The following is a 24,026-nucleotide window of genomic DNA, read 5'->3' on the forward strand; positions in this document are numbered from 1 at the left end:
AAATTAATTTTAAAATTGAGGAAATGTCTTTTTAGTGGCAAAAATAATAATAAACAAGTATATACGGACGTAAGTTCGGCCAGGCCGAATCTTATGTACCCTCCACCATGGATTGCGTAGAAACTTCTACGAAAGACTGTCATCCACAAATTTCAACTCACATCGTTGTTAAATATCATATACTATCACCACGTACCAAATTTCAACCAGATCGGATGAATTTTGCTTCTTCAAAAGGAGGTCAAATCTGGCGATCGGTTTATATGGGAGCTATATATTATTATGGACTGATAGGAACCAATTCCTGCATGGTGGTTGGATACCCTATACTAACATCACGTACCAAATTTCAACCGAATGGGAAGAATTTTGCTCTTCCAATGTGCTCCGGAGGTCAAATCTGGGGATCGGTTTATATGGGACCTAAATATAATTATGGACCGATATCGACCAATTTTTGCACGGGTGTTTGAGGCCATATATTAACATCACGTACCAAATTTCAACTGAATCAGATAAATTTTGGTCTTCCAAGAGGCTCCGGAGGTCAAATCTGGGGATCGGTTTATATGGGGGCTATATATAATTATGGACCGATATGGACCAATTTTTGCATGTTTGTTAGATACCATATACTAACACCATGTACCAAATTTCAGCCGGATCGGATGAAATTTGCTTCTCTTAGAGGCTCCGCAAGCCAAATCGGGGGATCGGTTTATATGGGAGCTATATATAATTATGGACCGATGTGAACCAACTTTTGCATGGTTGTTAGAGACCATATAATAACACCATGTACCAAATTTCAGCCAGATCGGATGAAATTTGTTTCTCTTAGAGACTCCGCAAGCCAAATCGGGGGATCGGTTTATATGAGGGCTATATATAATTATGGACCCATATGAACCAATTTTTGCATGATTGTTAGAGACCATATACTAACACCATGTACCAAATTTCAGCCGGATCGGATGAAATTTGCTTCTTTTAGAGGCTCCGCAAGCCAAATCGGGGGATCGGTTTATATGGGAGCTGTATATAATTATGGACCGATGTGAACCAACTTTTGCATGGTTGTTAGAGACCATATAATAACACCATGTACCAAATTTCAGCCGGATCGGATGAAATTTGCTTCTCTTAGAGACTCCGCAAGCCAAATCGGGGGATCGGTTTATATGAGGGCTATATATAATTATGGACCGATATGGACCAATTTTTGCATGGTTGTTAGAGACCATATACTAACACCATGTACCAAATTTCAGCCAGATCGGATGAAATTTGTTTCTCTTCGAGACTCCGCAAGCCAAATCGGGGGATCGGTTTATATGAGGGCTATATATAATTATGGACCGATATGGACCAATTTTTGCATGATTGTTAGAGACCATATACTAACACCATGTACCAAATTTCAGCCGGATCGGATGAAATTTGCTTCTTTTAGAGGCTCCGCAAGCCAAATCGGGGGATCGGTTTATATGGTGGCTATATATAATTATGAACCGAAGTGAACCAATTTTTACATGGTTGTTAGAGATCATATACTAACACCAAGTACCAAATTTCAGCCGAATCGGATGAAATTTGCTTTTCTTAGAGGCCTCGCAAGCCAAATTTGGGGGTCCGTTTATATGGGGGCTATACGTAAAAGTGGACCGATATGGCCCATTTGCAATACCATCCGACCTACATCAATAACAACTACTTGTGCCAAGTTTCAAGTCGATATCCTGTTTCGTTCGAAGTTAGCGTGATTTCAACAGACGGACGGACGGACGGACATGCTCAGATCGACTCAGAATTTCACCACGACCCAGAATATATATACTTTGTGGGGTCTTAGAGCAATATTTCGATGTGTTACAAACGGAATGACAAAGTTAATATACCCCCCATCCTATGGTGGAGGGTATAAAAAACATTAAAATATGATGATTAAAATACACAGTCTTCCAAATATATATTTACAAGGCCCACCTCGAGTGATTAGATTTGAATTCGCTTATATTGAATCTCAGGCTTATTGGTCTCCTTGCAATGTGGTTATTATTGGTCATGAAGATTTTGCTAATTGATAAATATCACACTTCAACTATCATTTTATCAAAGAATATCTGTTTCAAATCTCAATAATGAAGGTATTTTTCCTTCTAAGTTCGATGAGTTCTAAGTTAGATGAGTTGTCAAAAAAATTTTTGTTTGTTTGATTGAAAAGTCTTTTATGGTTTTGTCAATGAGATTGTGGAGAGCTCTATTTAACACTTGCATTGTTCCAATATTGTTTTTTTGTTTGTGGATAACCATAGAATGGGCGACCATATGAGTTACGAAATTCCAAAAACAAAATCAAACTAAAGCAAATGTTTGGATGATTTTATAATGGAAAATTTTTCAACGTTCACATAAACTGGCGAAAATCGTGACAATGATATGGTGGATTTGCGTGGATCAATTCAACCCAAAATCAAAAGAAATAAAAAAACAAACACGTATTAAAAAAAAAATGTCGATGTTTTCGTATGTTTTGAAAGACATACAAAACCTTTCGCTTGCGGTTAACTGTTTGCTTTTGTTTCTTTTGTGGTGTTTCCGTTGACGAGAAAAAAAAACACACACACAAAGTTGCTTCTGGTGGCTTGTGAAGATGAACGAATATTGTATCGAAGTCACACATAAATCACTTAAGTTAAATGCGCCAGGATATTATCCAGTGACATCCTGGAACCAAATACATAATCGTACTCATCATCATGCATTGAATATCAACAAGCAAGCAATTGCTAGAAGCTTACGTCTCCTTTGTAAAGAGGATGAGCTATGTGTGGGTGCGTTCGTGTGAGAGTGTGTGGTTCTTCTGAATATTCGGAAAGGATTTATTATTGCCATCAATAAACGATAGGACTGTTGAGAGACATAATTTAGTGTAGGGAAATTTTTCAAAATTTTATAAATTCGTGGGGAATATAGTTGTGTTAACACCATAGAAATGAGTCAAAAATCTTTTCTGGCTAACGCATCGGTACTTGCTTTTTTACCCGTCGCTATACATAGAAAAAAGTATGTTGTGAAACAGATGCTAAAATTAGTTTTTTACTGCATTTTTTTACTTTATTTTTTAAACATTGTTAAGACAATTTCCCAATTTTTTCTTTATTTCAAGTATATCTCAAAATTTTTATTAATTAAACATGGTGCAATGGTTAGCATGCGCGCCTTGCATACACAAGGTCGTGGGTTCGATTCCTGCTTCGACCGAACACCAAAAAGTTTTTCAACGGTGGATTATCCCACCTCAATAATGCTGGTGACATTTCTGAGAGTTTCAAAGCTTCTCTAAGTGGTTTCTCTGCAATGTGGAACGCCGTTCGGACTCAGCTATAAAAAGGAGGTCCCTTGTCATTGAGCTTAAGATGGAATCGGGCAGCACTCAGTGATAAGAGAGAAGTTCACCAATGTGGTATCACAATGGACTGAAGAGTCTAAGTGAGCCTGATACAAGCTAACCTAACCAGGGGTATACATTTCAATGACCCTAGAAATATGTTCAATGTTAAATAAAGCTGAAGATAATTTTGGTACACTTCTCAAACATAAGGCAATACGTTGAGTATGGTATTTTGTCTACTTTTAGTTAATTTTTTGCTATAATGAAAAAGAAGAATTTCGTAAATGTTAGTCAGTTTTTTCTTGCTTTTGCTTAAAATGGGGACAATTTCGTCCCAATTGAATTCCCAATTGAAATTAATTCTTTACAAAAATCCTTACTAAATTTTTGATAAGTTTTTATGCAAAAAAAAAAAATAATAATAATAATAAAAAATAAATAAAGCAATACGCTTTTGAGGTCTGAGAACAAGAAAAAATCGTTGGGGGCCAGATCTGGAGAATACGGTGGGTGGGGAAGCAATTCAAAGCCCAATTCATGAATTTTTGCCATCGTTCTCAATGACTTGTGGCACGGTGCGTTGTCTTGGTGGAACAACACTCTTTTCTTCTTCATATGGGGCCGTTTTGCCGCGATTTCGACCTTCAAACGCTCCAATAACGCCATATAATAGTCACTATTGATGGTTTTTCCCTTCTCAAGATAATCGATAAAAATTCTTCCATGCGCATCCCAAAAAACAGAGGCCATTACTTTGCCAGCGGAATTTTGAGCCTTTCCACGCTTCGGAGACGGTTCACCGGTCGCTGTCCACTCAGCCGACTATCGATTGGACTCAGGAGTGTAGTGATAGAGCCATGTTTCATCCATTGTCACATATCGACGGAAAAACTCGGGTGTATTACGAGTTAACAGCTGCAAACACCGCTCAGAATCATCAACACGTTGTTGTTTTTGGTAAAATGTGAGCTCGCGTGGCGCCCATTTTGCACAGAGCTTCCGCATATCCAAATATTGATGAATGATATGACCAACACGTTCCTTTGATATCTTTAAGGCATCTGCTATCTCGATCAACTTCATTTTACGGTTATTCAAAATCATTTTGTGGATTTTTTTAATGTTTTCGTCGGTAACCACCTCTTTCGGGCGTCCACTGCGTTCACCGTCCTCCGTGCTCATTTCACCACGCTTGAATTTTGCATACCAATCAATTATTGTTGATTTCCCTGGGGCAGAGTCCGGAAACTCATTATCAAGCCAAGTTTTTGCTTCAGAAAACAGTATTTTATCAAAACACGAAATTCCTTTTTTCCATTTTTTTTCACAATAACAAAAGTTGCTTCACAAAAGACGCTCTATCTCACTTACAGACGTCATATTTTGACACGAATCATTTGAAGTTTGGTACTATATAAAAATAATATGCATTTAATACTAGCGACGCCATTTATGTGTCAGACCGGGGACTTATCAGCCAACCTGTTACAGTTGTAAACCACTATTTTGAAGACCTTGAGGAAAACTATTTTAATCAAGGCATAGAATTGCTAGAAAAGTGTTGGGCTAAGTGTATTGAAGTTTCAGGAGTTTATATTGAAAAATAGAAATATTTTTGAAAAACTAACTATTCTCTTTCATAGATATGCTAAGAAGTTTCCGAACCGCCCTCGTAATTCATGGTTATAACGAATCATCGAATCATTTTTATCTTATGCAAATCGTCTTCTAAATGCTCGAAAAATAAAATTCGGAGTACTGCCAGCATATATTTATGAACCACAATTTGTTTCGTTGTTAAGAATGAGCCGATATATTTATGGGATATATTGTCCAAATAATTGGTGTACGGGGCAACATTTCTACCCGAGTGATTTATTATACTGAACAGAAAATCCCAAAATGTCAGGAAACTCCCCACAAAATTGCAATACCTTAACTCATAAAAAAAATTCCCAATTTTTTAACTACAATCGGTGGCAACTTTGTATCAACAAAATCCCAAGGGCAACCGAACAAGTACCGACGCCGTATCATTAGTCAATAACATCCGTGTCTGATTTCGGCAAGCATTTTAAGTTTGGCGATAAAACAAAATTTTTGTGGCAATGTTCCATGTTCCTCGTCCAAAAATAAAATTTTGATCTTTAAACATCGATTGACCACTAGAACTAAGGTGCCGCTTATGGTAGTTGTGTGGGCCGTCGTAATGACCGACGATCGCTCCCAGTTCGTGAAGCCAAAACTAATGCCGAATATTATCGGACAAGCAAGGGATCTATAGTACAAGACAATAATCGATTTTTCGACTTTTCGATTGTTGACTTTTAATCAAAAATCGATTTTCGATTATTTTTACCGAATATTCGATTTTTCATATTTGAATTTCATTGAAATAATGTTGAAACATTCGATTTTATGAAATCCATTTGTCTTTTTGTGGGTGTTATCAACAATAGATGGTAAGAAATGCCAAAAATTAGTGTTTAATATATTTTTAAAATGTTCAATATAAAAATGTTTAATATGTACGAATCATTTATTATTATTTCCCCAAATAATTACCCGTATAAATTCAAGGAAATTGAAAACAAAAAAGATTCATTTCGACCAATTTGATATTTTAATCAAATCCGAATTTTTAATCTTATTGGTAATAGAATTCTATAAATAGAAATTTAGAAATATGTGCTCGTTTCCTTACATCTAGGTACATTTCAATTTAATTGAAAATTAAATTGGATTTTTGGTACACTGAAAAGAAAGCATGTTCTGTTCCAAAGATTTTGTCTTTATTTTCACAATTTTGGTATTGATTTCGAGCACAAGAAGCGGTGAATACAGGTAAGGATACTTTTAAGACAAAATTCTCTTTTAAATTTGGGTTTTGTGTACTTGCTTCTAGGAAGCAAATTTTAATTTTTTGTTTTTTTTTTCAACTTTTTTTCTTCATAAGCCATCAAAGTCCCTTAAAAACGATTTAAAAACAACTTTATTTTCTAAATTTCGACTCGACTTCCAGTAGAATTTTTGCTATGTTTCAAGTAAAAACGTCTTTAAAATAAAGTGTTGAAAAACATGTCCTATTTTTTAACGATTGTAGTCAAGATGCAAAAAGACAACAAATTTAAAGACAATTTCATTAATATTAAAGATTTTTTCAGAATTATTAAAGTCAAGTCGACCTTACCCCAAAAAAGTTTTTCTTTCTTGTTATGATACCCATTTTCAAGGGAAATCACTTAATTATAAGGACAATACGACTTCATTGAAAAGTTTATCGACTTTTGGACAAGGAAATAAACTTTATAATAGAGAAATGCATCTTCTATGACATTATTGAATGTCAGAATTCGAAATGGAACAAAATTTGGAACAAAAATTGAATAATAAAATTTTGTAGTTTACAAAATATCGACATTGACTTTTCTTAACAAAAACAAAAAAAAAAAAAAAACAAGTATATACGTAAGTTCGGCCAGGCCGAAGCTTATGTACCCTCCACCATGGATTGAGTAGAAACTTCTACTGAAGACTGTCATCCACAATCCAAATACTTGGGTTGCGGTAACACTTGCCGATGGCAAGGTATCTTAAAACTTCCTAACACCGTCTTCTAAATTACAAGGTAGTCCATATTTAGTATATATTAAACTAAAAAAGGCCGATTAAATACGTATATGATTAAGTTTAAAGTTTCTATAGAAATAAAATTTTGACAACATTTTCTATAGAAGTAAAATTTGGAAAAAATTTTCTATAGAAATAAAATTTGAAAAAAAATTTCTGTAGAAATAAAATTGAATGTGAATTCAAATCGATGATTTGACAGTGGCATAGGAAAAGAGATATGTTTGTTTCGAATTTATTTCGGCATAAGCCGGCTATCAATGTAAAACCTTTTTTCGGAGGGTTCAAGTGTGGTTTTTGTTGGTTTTAATAAACTGCCTGAATTTATTCTGATAATTGGTTGATAGTTTTGCTGCAAGTGGAGGATGCTGATGAGGAATGTGGTAATTCCGAAACGTGCGTCCATCCAACCATCTTGCAGTCTATAGGGCTTTGCCCAAATAAATTTGACAAACATTCTTTTCCTCTGTTGGTTAAGCTACACTTGTAGTTTAGTCAATGTATGGTTTTAAGCTGCAATAAAAAACAACAACAAATAAAATTTTGACAAAATTTTCTATAGAAATAAAATGTTGACAAAATTTTCTATAGAATTAAAATTTTTACAAAATTTTCTATAGAAATAACATTTTGACAATGTTTTCCATAAAAAAAAAATTTTGGTAGATTATTTTTGGCTCGAATGGCAACCATGAATATGAACCGATATGGACCAATTTTTGTGTGATTGGGACTCGGTTATATATAACTATAGACCGATATAGACCAATTTTGGCATGGATATTAGCGGCCTTATACTAACACCACGTTGCAAATTTTTTAGAGTTTTTTAGAGACCACATTCGAACACCATGTTCCAAATTTCAACCGGATCGGATGAATTTTGCTCCTCCAAGAGGCTCCGGAGGACAAATCTTGGAATCGATTTATATGGGGGCTATATATAATTATGGACCGATATGGACCAATTTCTGCATGGTCATTAGAGAACATATACCAAAACCATGTCCCAAATTTCAGCCGGATCGGATGAAATTTTCGTTTCTTAAAGGCTCCGCAAGCCAAATCGGGGGATCGGTTTATATGGGGGCTATATATAATTATGGACCGATGTGGACCAATTTTTGCATGGTCATTAGAGAACATATACCAATACCATGTACCAAATTTCAGCCGGATCGGATGAAATGTGCTTCTCTTAGAGGCTCCGCAAGCCAAATCGGGGGATCGGTTTATATGGGGGCTATATATAATTATGGACCGATGTGGACCAATTTTTGCATGGTTATTAGAGACCATATACTAACACCATGTACCAAATTTCAGCCGGATCGGATGTTATTATGTGACCATATAATATGTTTGGAAGCATTTTGCACCCAAAAATATTATATGCTTAAAAAAAAATCTCCCAAACAATATTGTGCTCAAAATTTTATTTATTTATTTATATATTTACAATCATAATGAATTATGAAAATAAACAGGTAATATAGGTGCTAACAACATAGGTTTTCGACTTGATTGCTCAAAATTTTGTTTCTGACCAATTGTATATTCCCCGACATCTTTCTCACTTCCACGAGATGTTTTAGTTCTTAGCACCTTTTTCTGTAATACAAACATTGTAGAAGAAATTACTCAATTTTATGATTTTTTATTTTATTTTAATTTTACCTTTTGCCGGACGGGGATTCGAACAGCGGACCACACAGTTTGTAAGGATCAAAGAAGTAGCTGATCAATTGCCCAAGGAAAAATAAAATGTTAATTTTGTAATAACAAGCAACAACCACCAACTTAATTCAATATCGCTCCCTGTTAAATAGCGCTCCAAGCTACTAAACACATATATGTTTATAGGCTATTTCTAAATTAATATATGTTTGCATTCAAGCATATTATATTTACAAACATTTTATGTCCCAAACATAATATGTTCTAACATATTAACATATATGTCCCAAACATGTTATGCTAGTTTATGAACATTACATGCTTGCACTCAAAAATATTGTGTTTAAAAATTTGTGTTCCAAACATATAATGTTTATAGCCAAACATATGAAAAACAGTCTTTTTCAACCGTGTATAAAATTAAAAAAATAAGCATTAAATATCAGTGAACCTGTATCATCCAATTACTGAATCTTGATGTAAACTGTCCCGAGTTTTACGAGGAAAAATGTTATATTTTATCCATGGTAGTGGGAGTTTATGATTCGGGCTGACCGGATTAACGACTTTATATAGTTGCTTGTTTTTGATTACCCAAAATTCCAAACAAAATTCCCAGCCGAAAGTATTCGACGAGATATATAATATAGAAGATTCGGCTTGGCCGAACTTTTATATAATAATTTAAAAAGTCTAAGTCACTACTTTTCTCAGTGTATATACTCCCCTGTCGGGGGAAATGGAATGGAAAAATTTAGTTTTTCACAATTCGAAAAGTGTCTGCTTCTGGAGGTTTTCCAAAGATGGCAAGTTTTCAATTTTACAATTATATTGCTAAAATTTGATTAGTAGATATTATTAAATGCCAAAAGTCAATTAGTCGATTTTGGCCGACAACCAAAATTGAATTGAGCCGATTTTCAAGAAAATCAAAAATTGAATATTTAAATTTGGAAGATTACTAAATATCAACATCGACGTTTCTTAATAAAATATGTTAGTTGATATAAAATTCAACATAGAATTCCACTAAATTTTTCCAAATCATTGTTATTAAATTTATAATAATTCGAAAAAATTTATTCTCTCTCAGTAACTGTGGTGTGAATACAAACAAAACCCCATACCACCCTATTCACCAATAGGACTCAATATGGATGAACAAATCTACGAAAATCCATGCGTTTTGCTCAAGTACGTGTCTGTCGCCAACAATGTGAAATGTTCGAAAATCGTGATGTGTCGAATCCTTAAAGGGAATTATTGTGATCTCAATGTTTAAGGGGATAACAATGATGGGACACCAAGAAAATACCAAAAAACCGAACCAGAAACAGACATAAATCAAAGAGCTAAGATATTTTGTCTTAGCAAAGTTAAGCAGGATTTCGAAAATTTAAACATTTTGAATGCTTACCCATGAAAGTCTTATGGAAAAGGATCTTCATACTCAGTATTTTGACTGGGTATTAACTTTCATGCTTTCTAAGTTTGGTGCAGTGTCAGTGCTAGAAGATTTACTTTTGAATTTCGTTGTTAGCTTTTTCTTTTGTTGGATGCTAAAGACGGGGTTGGTCAGGCGTATTATTTTGAAAAGAAAATAGTGCCCATCAATGTCATGTTGTGCATTTTTAAGTGTGTAGGTAGGTGTGTATGTGTTTGTGGTGCGGAAATAATGGCTAAATAAGAGAATTCAAGTCGGTTTTGTGTGATTCGAGTATGATAAGCTTTTAGGATAGCATTTCTTTGTTGGTGTATACAAGGTGGCTGATATGTAATGCAAAAAAGGAAATAACATCCAATTTTTGAATCAGAGCCCAAAGATTTTAATGGGGGAACAGTTGGCCCGAAGTTCTCTGTGGTGGAACACTTTGCCCGAAGGTCTATGTAGGTGAACAGTAGGTCCGAAGGTCTCTGTGGGGAAACAGTAGACTCGAAGATCTCTGTTGTAGAAGAGTAGGCCCGAAGGTTACTGTGGTGGAACAGTAGGCCGAAGATCTCTGTGGTGGGAACAGTTGGCCAAGAGGTTTATGTGGTGGAACAGTAGGCCCGAAGATCTATGTGGAGAAACTGTAGACCCGAAGGTCTCTGCAAGGGAATAGTAGGCGCGAAGATCCCTGTGTTGGAACTGTAGGCCTGAAGGTCTCTATGGGGAAATAGTAGGCCGAAAAATCTTTGTGGTGGAAAAGTTAACCCGACGCTCTCTGTGGTAGAACAGTTCGTCCGAAGGTCTCTGTGGGGAAACAGTAGACCCGAAGGTCTCTGTGTTGCAGGAGCAGGCGCGAAGGTCTCTGTGGAGGAATAGTAGGTCCGAAAGTATCTGTGGGGAAGCAGTAGACCCGAAGGTCCCTGTGGTGGAATAGCAAATCCGAAGGTTTCTGTGGTGAAAGAGTAGGCCTGAAAGTCTCTGTGGTTCAACAGTAGACCGGAAGGTCTCTTGGGTGGAACACTTTGCCCGAAGGTCTATGTAGGTAAACAGTAGGCCCGAAGGTCTCTGTGGGGAAACAGTAGACTCGAAGATCTCTGTAGTAGAAGAGTAGGCCCGAATGTCTCTGGGGGAACAGTAGGCCCGAAGGTTTCTGTGGTGGAACAGTAGGCCGAAGATCTCTGTGGTGGGAACAGTTGGCCAAGAGGTTTATGGAGATGAAGATCTCTGCGTTGGAACTGCAGGCCCGAAGGTCTCTGTGGAGAAGCTGTAGACCCGAAGGTCTCAGTGAGGGAATAGTAGGCCCGAAGATCTCTGTGTTGGAACTGCAGGCCGAAACATCTTTGTGGTGGAAGAGTTAACCCGACGCTCTCTGTGGTAGAACAGTTCGTCCGAAGGTCTCTGTGGGGAAACAGTAGACCCGAAGGTCTCTGTAATGCAACAGCAGGCCCGAAGGTATCTGTGGAGGAATAGTAGGCCCGAAAGAATCTGTGGGGAAACAGTAGACCCGAAGGTCCTTGTGGTGGAATAGCAAATCCGAAGGTTTCTGGGGTGAAACAATAGGCCTGAAAGTCTCTCTTGGGTGGAAAATTTGGCCTGAAGGTCCTGTAGTTGAGCAGTTTGTCTGAAGGCCTCTGCGAGGAAACAGTAGACCAGAAGGTCTCTGTGTTGGAACTGCAGGCCCTAAGGTGTCCGCGGTGGAACAGTTGACCTGAAGGTGTTTGTGGTGGAATAGTAGGCTCCGAGGTCTATGTGGTGGAAAAGTTGATCCGAAGATCTCTGTGGTAGAATAGTTTGTCCCAACGTCTCTGTGTTGCAGCAGCAGGCCCGAATAGGAGGAATAGTATGCCCGAAAGTCTCTGTTGGGAAACAGTAGACCTGAAGGTCTCTGTGGTGGAATAGCAAACCCGAAGGTCTCTGTGATGGAACAGTAGGCCGTTAGGTTTCTGTGGTGGAACAGTAGCCCCGATGGTCTCTGGGGTGGAACATTTGGCCTGAAGGTCTCGTAGTGGAACATTTTGTCTGAAGGCCTCTGCGAGGAAACAGTAGACCAGAAGGTCTCGGTGTTGGAATAGTAGGCTCGAAGGTCTATGTGGTGGAACAGTAGGCCCAAACATCTTTGTTGTGGAAAAGTTAACCCGAAACTCTCTGTGATAGAATAGTTTGTCCGAAGGTTTCTGTGTTGCAGCAGCAGGCCCGAAAATATCTGTGGGGGAACAGTAGACCCGAAGGTCCCTGTGGTGGAATAGCAAACTCGAAGGTGTCTGTAATGAAACAGCAGGCCCCAATGTCTCTTTGGTGGAAAAGTTGCCCTGAAGGTATCTGTGGTGGAACAGTAGGACTGAAGGTCTCTGTGGTGGAACAGTAGGCCCGAAAGTCTCTATGGTGGAGAAGTTTGCCCGAATGTGTCTATGGAGGAACAGTAGACCCGGTGGTATCCGGGGTGGAACAGTCAGCCCGAAGGTGTCTGTGTCTGGATATAGTAATTTCTTGGTATTGTTAATGTCTCAGTCAGTCGCCAATCCGAGTCTGTCTTTGGTTGGCAAAGGTCCACAATCCATGCTGAAAACTGATTGAGACTTGGTTTCTCCTGCATGCATTGATTTTCGTCACCAGAAATGATCCCTATACAGCAACCCACAGCCACTGTTCAACATAATTATGACTTGGCCATATGAAGTCAATTTTTGTCTCAATGAGCTGCTCTTTCCTCAGTAAGTAGATCATCTGTAAACCGAGCGGTTTAGAAGCCTGAATTTGGTTGCAATACATATCAGCCCCAGTGTAAATGTATTTGTCACAGACTAGAGGAATGTGAAATCTTGAATTTGAGTTTGACATCTATGCTTTTGTCCTTTCAGATGCATGGGCTTTCATTCATTCACTCACTCGCTCATTCACTTGGTGAGACCTTCATCACTGAACATCACCGAATATGGGCAAACCAGGCTGCCTGTTTGGTTGGCTGGCTGGCATTCAGGCTCTGGCATCTGTTGGCTGTTAAATAAGAATAATGCGATACACGAAAGTGCACTATAAATTCCAAATTCGTCCTGTATTTGAAGCCATGTATTTGTATTTGAGTAGATGTGTATGTGTGTGTGTTACGTGTCCTTTGCTCTCATTTTAACTTCTATGCTCGATGGTGATGTTGTTTGCTAGCATTTATTCCATTGTTTTCTTTGTTTTTTTTTCCAAAAGCTTGGTTAAAATAATGGCAGAATATGTTTTATTTAAACAAATATTTTTGTTTTTTTTGCTTCTTTTCTTCGACACATTTCCCCGTGAATTTTTATTACCATGGAATTTTTCTAACTAGAATAGTAGCTAGTGTGGTATTTGTTGCCTCTACAAACAGTATCAGCAGTTAAATGGAAAAATGTACTTTCGTTGTCATGATGATACAATACTCACAGCAACAACATATATTCGGTTTTTATTTCATTCTCTTTTGTCAACTTAACAAAAACAAAAAAAATGCACTATGATGATCCACCACCGCAGAAAAACGAGCCAACAAAAATCACAAAAAGTCTCTGGAAAAAATTGCTAACTCAAGAAATAGACAAATTACCAGTGAGAGTCCATCAAGAGTTTTGTCATTGTGTTGTGATGGACCAGCACAGTGGAAGACAGATTTTGAACTAAAAAAAAACAAAATACTTAGTAAAGGCCTTAAGTGGGTTTAATTCTCCATTAAGAGTTAGCACAAAGGACCCAAATTGTATTATCTTTCTCAGCCAGAACTGTACTAAAGACTGTGGAAAAGTTCAATCGCATGTACAGTCAGGCGTGTACAGATTTGTATTTGGCGTTTTATATGCAATGACTCTGTTGATCAAAGTTCCTTAATCTTCTTTGTCCATAAAGAATAAAATTATTTGTTTATACTAAAAAATTTTATCAAAACAACCGCGAAAAAATCCAAGGCGAAAACCAAACAGAGTTCTCTGACCTGCGGTTTATCCACTAGCGATTGACTAAAAATGAGCACTTTTTCTTTGCCAAGTGGGCCATATTTTTTTCAACTCAGCATTTAATCCCAGTAATAGTTCGACATACTAAAACCATGTAATCATATTATCTTTCTCCAGTTAGTTGGATAACAACTTACGAGTCTCAGAAATGTATATACGGCCGTAAATTCGGCCAGGCCGAACCTTATTTACCCTCCACCATGGATTGCGTAGAAACTTCTACAAATGAATATCATCCACAATCGAATTACTTGGGTTGTGGTATCTTAAAACTTCTTAACTTCGTTTTCTAAATTGTGAATTAGTCCATACGTGGTTTATATTAGACAAAAAAGTTATGTATAGGTAAGTACAATGAACCAAATTTCAACTGACTCGGATGAAATTTGCTCCTCCAAGAGGCTCCAAAACCAAATCTCTGGATCGGTTTATGTGGGGGCTATATATGATTATGGGCTGATATGGACCACTTTTGGCATGGTTGTTAAATATCATATACTACCACCACGTACCAAATTTCAACCAGAACGGATGAATTTTGCTTTTCCATAAGGTACCGGAGCTCAAATCTGGGGATCGGTTTATATGGGGGCTATTATAATTATGGACTAATATGAACCAATTCCCGCATTGTTGTTGGATACAACATACTAACATCACGTACCAAATTTCAACCGAATCGGATGAATTTTGCTATTCCAAGGGGCTCCGGAGGTCAAATCTGAGGATCGGTTTATATGGGGTCTATATATAATTATGGAGCGATTTCGACCAATTTTTGCATGGGTGTTTGAGGCCATATATTAACATCACGTACCAAATTTGAACTGAATCAGATGCATTTTGGTCTTCCAAGAGGCTCCGGAGGTCAAATCTGGTGATCGGTTTATATGGCGGCTATATATAATTATGGACCGATGTTGACCAATTTTTGCATGGTCATTGGAGACCATATACTTACACCATGTACCAAATTTCAGCTTCTCTTAGAGGCTCCGCAAGCCAAATCGGGGGATCGGTTTATATGGGGGCTATATATAATTATTGACCGATGTGGACCAATTTTTGCATGGTTGTTAGAGACCATATACTACCACTATGTACCAAATTTCAGCCTGATCAGATGAAATTTGCTTCTCTTAGAGGATTCGCAATCCAAATTTGGGGGTCCGTTTATATGGGGTCTATACGTAAAAGTGCACCGATATGGCCCATTTGCAATACCATCCGACCTACATCAATAACAACTACTTGTGCCAAGTTTCAAGTCGATAGCTTGTTTCGTTCGGAAGTTAGCGTGATTTCAACAGACGGACGGACGGACATGCTCAGATCGACTCAGAATTTCACCGCGACCCAGAATATATATACTTTATGGGGTCTTAGAGCAATATTTCGATGTGTTACAAACGGAATGACAAAGTTAATATACCCCCCATCCTATGGTGGAGGGTATAAAAATAGGGCCCGATGACGTAGTCTTCATCTTTAGGGTAGGTACTTGAGATGAAGAACAACTTACAAAGATCAGGATTTCATACCTCCAGCATTACCATGTGTTTGGGGAAAATGACTTACCAGGTTTACCGGTTTCGGTTACCATACATCCACCTTCTTTGGAGTACGTTCGCCAGTAACAACTGGGTAAGGGGGTGAGGTGAAAAGGGCCAATAGAATTTATCTGCAGCGTTACCATATTTTTGGGAAATATGACTTACCGATACCATTTCGGTTAACATTTGAGATGACTTCCTTTACTCCTCCACTTCATCGCCCACCTCATCCAGCTCCAGTCCGAGATTAAGTTGACTTGGACTCCCACACACAGCAGCAACTTATCAATGTTGAACTACGTTACCTCCATGATTAATCCAAAGTAGACTTTGCAAATTTCGAAAAAAGTCGAATTTTTGCTTTAGCGATGCCAAAAGTGGCTAGGCAGCTCGTTTTTACCCACAACAGTTAGGGAAAAGTATATAGAGCCATAAACGGAGTAGTTGGACAAAATACTGGACAGTTGGTTGGCGATCGCCAAGGTGGTAAGACCGTGTAAAACTCAGCCTCAATTAAAATTTGCTTAACCTCTGCACAAAGAGAAGGAATATGATCATCCCAAACATGTTTCAAGAACAAGATGTTTTTTTTGGGACGGTGAACATGGAACATTCTTGTCGAAAAAATGTTATTTTCTCGGCAAACATATACATGGTTACCGAAATCAGATACATAATTTTCGAGAAAATAACATTTTTTCGACAAACATGCTACATGTTCCCCGTCAAAAAATAAAATTTTGCTCTTTAATCATGTTTCAGGTGGTCATATTTCTTCTCTGGGTGTGAAGAGTATAGTTTCAAACTCCTTCTCAGGGGTAGTTTGTCCAACTCCTGGACAAAGTCCTTTGCCTGCGAATTATAATCTTCGTGGGACAAAATACTCTACCCACTTTTGACTGTAAAGTATAACCTTCGTGAAGCAAACTCCCTCCCCCGCGCCAGCGAAGTATAATCTTCGTCAAACTCTTTCCTTTGCACCTTCGAAGTAAAATCGTTATAACACCCAAAGAAGGAATATGATCACCTCAAACCTGTTTTAAGAGCAAAATGTTATTTTTGGATGGCGACCATGTAACATGGTTTTCGCAACCATGTTATTTTCTCGGAAATCATGTATCTGATTTCGGCAAGCATGTTACATGGTCACCATACAAAAATAACATTTTGCTCTTGAAACATGTTTGAGGTGATCATATTCCTTCTCTGCGTGCAGACGAAGTCCTTCCCTCCCTTCTCTGCGAAGTCCGTCGTTCCTATGCACGATCTCCGGTATCCTCCTTGTCACCAACAGTAGAGACGTACCTGAGTCTAGAAAACTGAACTGTTAATTGTATTTACCATTAATTGTGTGATTGTGTAAATAAACCATTAGTGTTTCTCTCCCTCTCTCTCTCTCTCTGAAGGTCTAAGAAATCTAAATGGTTTGTAACGATTCTGGGATCAGTTGAGTCTTTCCCGGCTTATAGTGCCGAACACATTTTTTGGAAATTATCATTATAATCCTCACTTCTTCCAAACTGATTTCCACCAGAATATCAAAAAATAATTGATCTTAAATGTATTCTGGGCCTATTTTATGTAAGAGCGAAGTTTTCTTGTCATTCAAATACGAATGCGAGTTTGACTTAGCGTAGCAGACAAATTTCTCTGACACAAAATATTTTTCATAAGCCAAACGTCATAACATTGGTATACCTCTTAATTATTTATTATCAAATATCATATTTTGCATTAAACCACAAAATCACCCACTGTGTCAAGCACATTCAAGCTCACTATCAAGGCAAACCATCTTTATCACCAGCCACTCATAGGGCAAAAATACTGTCATTTGCCTGTCCTCTTTTTAGACAAATGACTTGGAAAACACACAACACAGTTTGATGAAGAAAAAATAAAAGAAATGTAAGAAAAGATGTGAAAAATTACTTCATGCGAGCCTTGTTGGGACTTGAATTTTATTTCGGAATAGAAGGCTTAACAGAGTAACCTCCTTATTGGCTTCTGTTTTAAATGATACGGAGAGGGAACCCTGTCCTTAAACTACCACTTCACACAAAAAAAAAAAAAAAAACAAAGAAAATCTCTCAAATTATGACAAATTTTTAAAAATTTACCATTTTGGATACCCTTGTGGGCAGTTGCTAATCGACAGACACACACAACCAGTCCATCAAATTGGCAGACTATAAAGAATCATTTCCTTGGCATTAACTAATCAAGGATGGGTACCCACTTAGACCAACTGAAATGTATAACATTGGACAACTCATCATTTCATAGAATTCTGCTTATATGTATATGGTTGTATCCTTTAATGTGTGTGCGTGTGTATTTTGTTTGGGTGTTGAGAATATTACCCTTGCTGTTGTGTTCTCCCGCCTTTTCTCGTTTCTCTTGTATTTTGGGCATCAAAGCTCAATTAAGAGCATTCGTTATTATCAGATTTTGTGTTTGTGTCATAAATTTTGACTGATTATACGCATAAATCTATTTGTGATTTCATTTCTCATAATTCTCCCCTTTATCCATTATTCAGCCAATCTACATACACACACCAATGTGTTTCGATAACCACCCATATTTGCAAAAATGGGCGTTCGGTGATATTTTGTGAAAATTATTTAAGGCATTTTGAAATTAATGCATAAAACTAAGGCAACTACGATAAAAAGTGGGTCTAAATTCAGTTGATTTCTATAGATTAAAAATTAATAAAAATGTTTCAAATCACCGAAATAAAATGTTAAGCCAACATTAGAGGGCGAAAGAATCGAAGATCAACTTTTAGTATAATGGACTTTTTCAAATAAGTTTAAAAATCGAAATTTTTATGACATTCAAATTTGACTAAGAGACTTTAAAATGTTTGGAGAAAATTTGATCAAAAAACTATCCAACAAAAAATGTTATTTTGCAAAATCTTATTTCTATAGAAAATTTTATTTGTATAAAAAATTTTGTCCAAATTTTAGTACTATAGAAATTTTTTTTCCAAAATTTATATCTATAGAAAATTTTGCCAAAATTTTATTTCTATAAAAAATTTTGTCAAAATATTATTTCTATAGAAAATTTTGTCAAAATATTACTCTATGGAAAATTTTGTCAAAATTTTACTCTATAGAAAATTTTGTCACAATATTATTTCTATAGAAAATTTTGTCAAAATTTTATTTCTATAGAAATTTTTGTCAAAAATGTCTATAAAAAATTTTGTCAAAATTTTATTTCTATAGAAAATTTTGTCAAATGTTATTTCTATAGAAAATTTCGCCAAAATGTTATTTCTATAAAAATTTTGTCGAAATTTTATTTCTATGGAAAACATTGTCAAAAATTTTCTTCTATAGAAAATTTTCTCGAAATTTTATTTCTATTGAAAATTTTGTCAAAATTTTATTTCTTAGAAAATTTTGTCAAAATTTTATTTCTATAGAAAATTTTGTCATAATTTTATTTCTATAGAAAATTTTGTCAAAATTTTATTTCTATAAAAATTTTGTCAAAATTTTATTTCTATAAAAATTTTGTCAAAAAATTATTTCTATAAAAAATGTTGTCAAAAAATTATTTCTTTAAAAAATGTTGTCAACATTTTATTTCTATAGAGAATTTTGTGAAATTTTTATAGAAAAGTTTGTCAAATTTTTTTAGAAATTTTTGTCAAAATTTTATTTCTTTAGAAAATTTTGTCAAATTTTTGTTTGTATAGAAAATTTGGCAACATTTTATTTCTATAGAAGATTTTGTCAAATTTGTATTTCTATAGAAAATACTGTCAAAATTTTATTTCTATAGAAAATTTTGTCAAATTTGCATTTCTGTAGAATATTTTGTCAAAATTTTACTCTATAGAAAATGTTGTCACAATATTATTTCTATAGAAAATTTTGTCAAAATTTTATTTATATAGAAATTTTTGTCAAAATTGTATTTCTATAAAAAATTTTGTCAAAATTTTATTTCTATAGAAAATTTTGTCAAATGTTATTTCTATAGAAAATTTTGTCAAAATTTTATTTCTATAAAAATTTTGTCGAAATTTTATTTCTGTGGAAAACATTGTCAACAATTTTCTTCTATAGAAAATTTTCTCAAAATTTTATTTCTATTGAAAATTTTCTCAAAATTTTATTTCTATAGAAAATTTTGTCAAAATTTTATTTCTATAAAAAATTTTGTCAAAATTTTATTTCTATAGAAAATTTTGTCAAAATTTTATTTCTATAGAAATTTTTGTCAAAAATGTCTATAAAAAATTTTGTCAAAATTTTATTTCTATAGAAAAATTTGTCAAATGTTATTTCTATAGAAAATTTCGCCAAAATGTTATTTCTATAAAAATTTTGTCGAAATTTTATTTCTATGGAAAACATTGTCAAAAATTTTCTTCTATAGAAAATTTTCTCGAAATTTTATTTCTATTGAAAATTTTGTCAAAATTTTATTTCTATAGAAAATTTTGTCAAAATTTTATTTCTATAGAAAATTTTGTCAAAATTTTATTTCTATAGAAAATTTTGTCAAAATTTTATTTCTATAAAAATTTTGTCAAAATTTTATTTCTATAAAAATTTTGTCAAAAAATTATTTCTATAAAAAATGTTGTCAACGTTTTATTTCTATAGAGAATTTTGTGAAATTTTCATAGAAAAGTTTGCCAAATTTTTGTAGAAATTTTTGTCAAAATTTTATTTCTTTAGAAAATTTTGTCAAATTTTTGATTCTATAGAAATTTTTGTCAAAATTTTATTTCTATAGAAAATTTTGTCACATTTGTATTTCTATAGAAAATTTTGTCAAAATTTTATTTCTATAGAAAATTTTGTCAAATTTGCATTTCTGTAAAAAATTTTGTCAAAATTTTATTTCTATAGAAGATTTTGTCAAAATTTTATTTCTATAGAAAATTTTGTCAAAATTTTAGTTCTATAAAAAATTTTGTCAAAATTTTATTACTATAGAAAATTTTATCAACATTTTTTTATAGCTAATTTTATTTCTATATCAATGTTTTGCAAAATTTTATTTCTATAGAGAAATTTGTCAAAATTTTATTTCTTTAGAAAATTTTGTCAAAATTTTATTTCGTTATTGTTGGTTTTATTCTTTAATTATTGTTTCCGAAAATAAATTCGTACAAATTGTTGGTTTTATTCTTTAATTATTGTTTCCGAAAATAAATTCGTACAAATTGTTGGTTTTATTCTTTAATTATTGTTTCCGAAAATAAATTCGTACAAATAAATTCGGCATAAGCCGGCTATCAATGTAAAACCTTTTTTCGGAAGGTTCAAGTGTGGTTCATTGTTGGGTTTAAGGAACTGCCTGAATTTATTCTGATAATTTATTGATAGTTTTGCTTCAAGTAGAGGATGCTGATGAGGAATGTGGTAATTCCGAAACGTGAGTCCATCCAACCATCTTGCAGTCTATAGGGCTTTGCCCAAATAAATTTGACAAACATTATTTTGCTCTGTTGGTTAATATACACTTGTAGTTTAGTCAATGTATGGTTTTAAGCTGAAATCAAAAAAAAACAACAAAATTTTATTTGCATAGAAAATTTTGTCAAAATTTTATTTCTATAGAAAATTTTGTCCACGTTTTATTTCTATAGAAAATTTTGTCAAAATTTTATTTTTATAGAAAATTTTGTCAACATTTTATTTCTATAGATAATTTTATCAAAATTTTATTTCTATAGAAATTTTATCAAAATTTTATATCTATAGAAAATTTTGTCAAGATTTTATTTCTACAATAAAAAAATGTCAAAGTTTTATTTCTATAGAAATTTTAGTCAAAATTTTAGTTATATAGAAAGTTTTGTTAAAATTTTATTTCTATAGAAAATTCTGTAAAAATTTTATTAATATGGAAAATTCTGTCAAAATTTTATTTCTATAGAAAATTTTGTCAAAATTTTATTTCTATAGAAAATTTTGTCAAAATTTTATTTCTATAGAAAATTTTGTCAAATTTTTATTAATATAGAAAATTCTGTCAAAATTTAATTCTACAGAAAATTGTGTCAACATTATATCTATAGAAAACTTTGTCACAATTTTATTCCGACATTTTTGTCAAAATTTTATTTCTGTAGAAAATTTTGTCAAAATTTTATTTCTATAGGAAATTTTGTCAAGATTTTATTTCTATAGAACATTATAAAAAATTTTATTTTTATAGAAAATTTTGTCAAAATTTTATTTCTATAGATAATTTTATCAAAATTGGATTTCTATAGAAAATTTTATCAACATTTTATATCTATAGAAAATTTTGTCAAGATTTTATTTCTACAAAAAAAAAAAATTTCAAATTTTTTTTCTATAGAAATTTTTGTCAAAATTTTAGTTCTATAGAAAATTTGTATTTCTAAAAAATTTTTTTTTTCTGTAAAATATGTTGTCAATATTTTTCATCTATAGAATATTTTGTCAAAATTGTATTTCTATAGAAACTGTTGTCAAAATTTTACTTCTATAGAAAAATTGCGAAGTACCTCTTAGTTGAAGAAGAATATTTTGAAATATCTACCAAAGCATCCAGAATTCTACCAAACACTAAAATCTACCATTTGCAGTAGAATGCTACCAACTGTGACAACCTTGATTCGGATTTGGCTATAAAAAGGTGTTCCCTTGTCAGTGATCTAAACATGAAATCGGGCACAACTCATTGACAAGAGAGAACTTTACCACCTATGGTACCCCCTATGATCTGAATAGCCTCAGTGAGTTAATAATATTTAAAGCATTTTGTTATTAACTTTTTTTTCTTTAAATAAAGGACACGAATATTTGAAATTTGTCCCCTTCTCTAAAGTCTTGAGGTATGGAGAATTTTCCTTAAAGTAAAGAAACACATTTTTATTTAAAGAAAATATCTTTAAGTTTACTGAGATAGTGAATTTAAGATAATTACTTCGAATATAAGCTAAAATTTATTTTTAGTATTTAGAATCGATGTTTTTTTTAACAAAGAAAAAATGTTGTAGTTTGAAGTATATTTTAATAATTTGAATTTTTTACCTGGCATTTATTTGTACATGAATAGCTTTGCTAATATATCGCAGGTTTAAACCCATCCTTTTTGAGTTTTCTAGCCCTTCCATCCTGAAGCCTTGATGAAGTCAAGTATACACCCACAGAAGGAATATGATCATCTCAAACATGTTTCAAGAGCACCGTGTTACTTTTTCACAGCGACCATGTAGCATTTATGTCGCAAAAATATTCTTTTCTTGTCAAACATTACATGCTTTCCGAAATCATATACATAATCTCCGAGAAAAGAACATGGTTTCCACAAACATGCTACATGTTTTCCGTGAAAAAGTAACATTTTGCTCTTGGAACGTGGTTGGGGTGACCATATTCCTTCTCTGCGTGTATTCTTCAGATTCAAGTCCCGTACATTTGTAGTATCCTGAAAGAAAAAGGGAGCCCAGTATATTTTAAAGAAGCCGCATCATTGACTCAGAATCAATACCAAAATCACTAGGGAAAAGTTAAAACCTTTGGATCCAAGAAGACTTTTTTTTTACTTTTTTGGTGTATAGAAATTATTTTCTTTAAACATTTTTAATATCATATCTCTGGTCCAGTGGACTAAAAATTTCTTTTGATTTTTTTTGTGTAAAACACCCTTATGCTCATAGCAATGGTCCTGCTACAAGGATATCACTTTACTCGACCAAAACTTTTCTTTAGCTATCCTCAGCGGATGCTTCTGATTTGCAATTCCCCCAACCTCGAAAGTCGAAAACTCATTCCCATCCATTTGACCAATGTGGGTAATATGACAAAACCCCCAATCATCCATCATTTAATTAAAGAAAATATCAACTTTCGGCGAAGTATATCTTGGCTTCTTTGTGACAAATGTGTAATTAAGATATGGTCAGGTCAACTCGTTTAAGGCATTCACTCGTTATCATAGGACAAATGAAAAAAATCAACAAAATGGAAGTGGTGAAAAGAAAAAGACCCACAAAAGAGAGATGCTTAAAAGAAGTGAAACTGTATTGTAAACAAAACTAAAGCGTCTTTAAAATGAATTTTTAATTTGTATAAGAGTTTTTCATGATTTCTCAAGTAAATGCAATATTAACGTATTTTATATTCGGTTGTACCAAATGCAGTTCTCGAAAATAAACCAAGTAAGGTAGACCGATTTATTTATGCATGTATGTCCTGAGAGAAGTTATTCGACTTTTTTATTGGAAGTTATTATTTGTAATGTACATCCAAAAAACCTCCTCGTTTTTTTACTCAGTTTTGGAAATAAATTTAAATTTTCTGAATGAAAACACCGTATGAACAAATAAAATAATGGACATTTCCAAAAAAATATTT

This window comes from Haematobia irritans, chromosome 5, assembly GCF_050003625.1.
Source record: "Haematobia irritans isolate KBUSLIRL chromosome 5, ASM5000362v1, whole genome shotgun sequence".
Classification (NCBI taxonomy): domain Eukaryota; kingdom Metazoa; phylum Arthropoda; class Insecta; order Diptera; family Muscidae; genus Haematobia; species Haematobia irritans.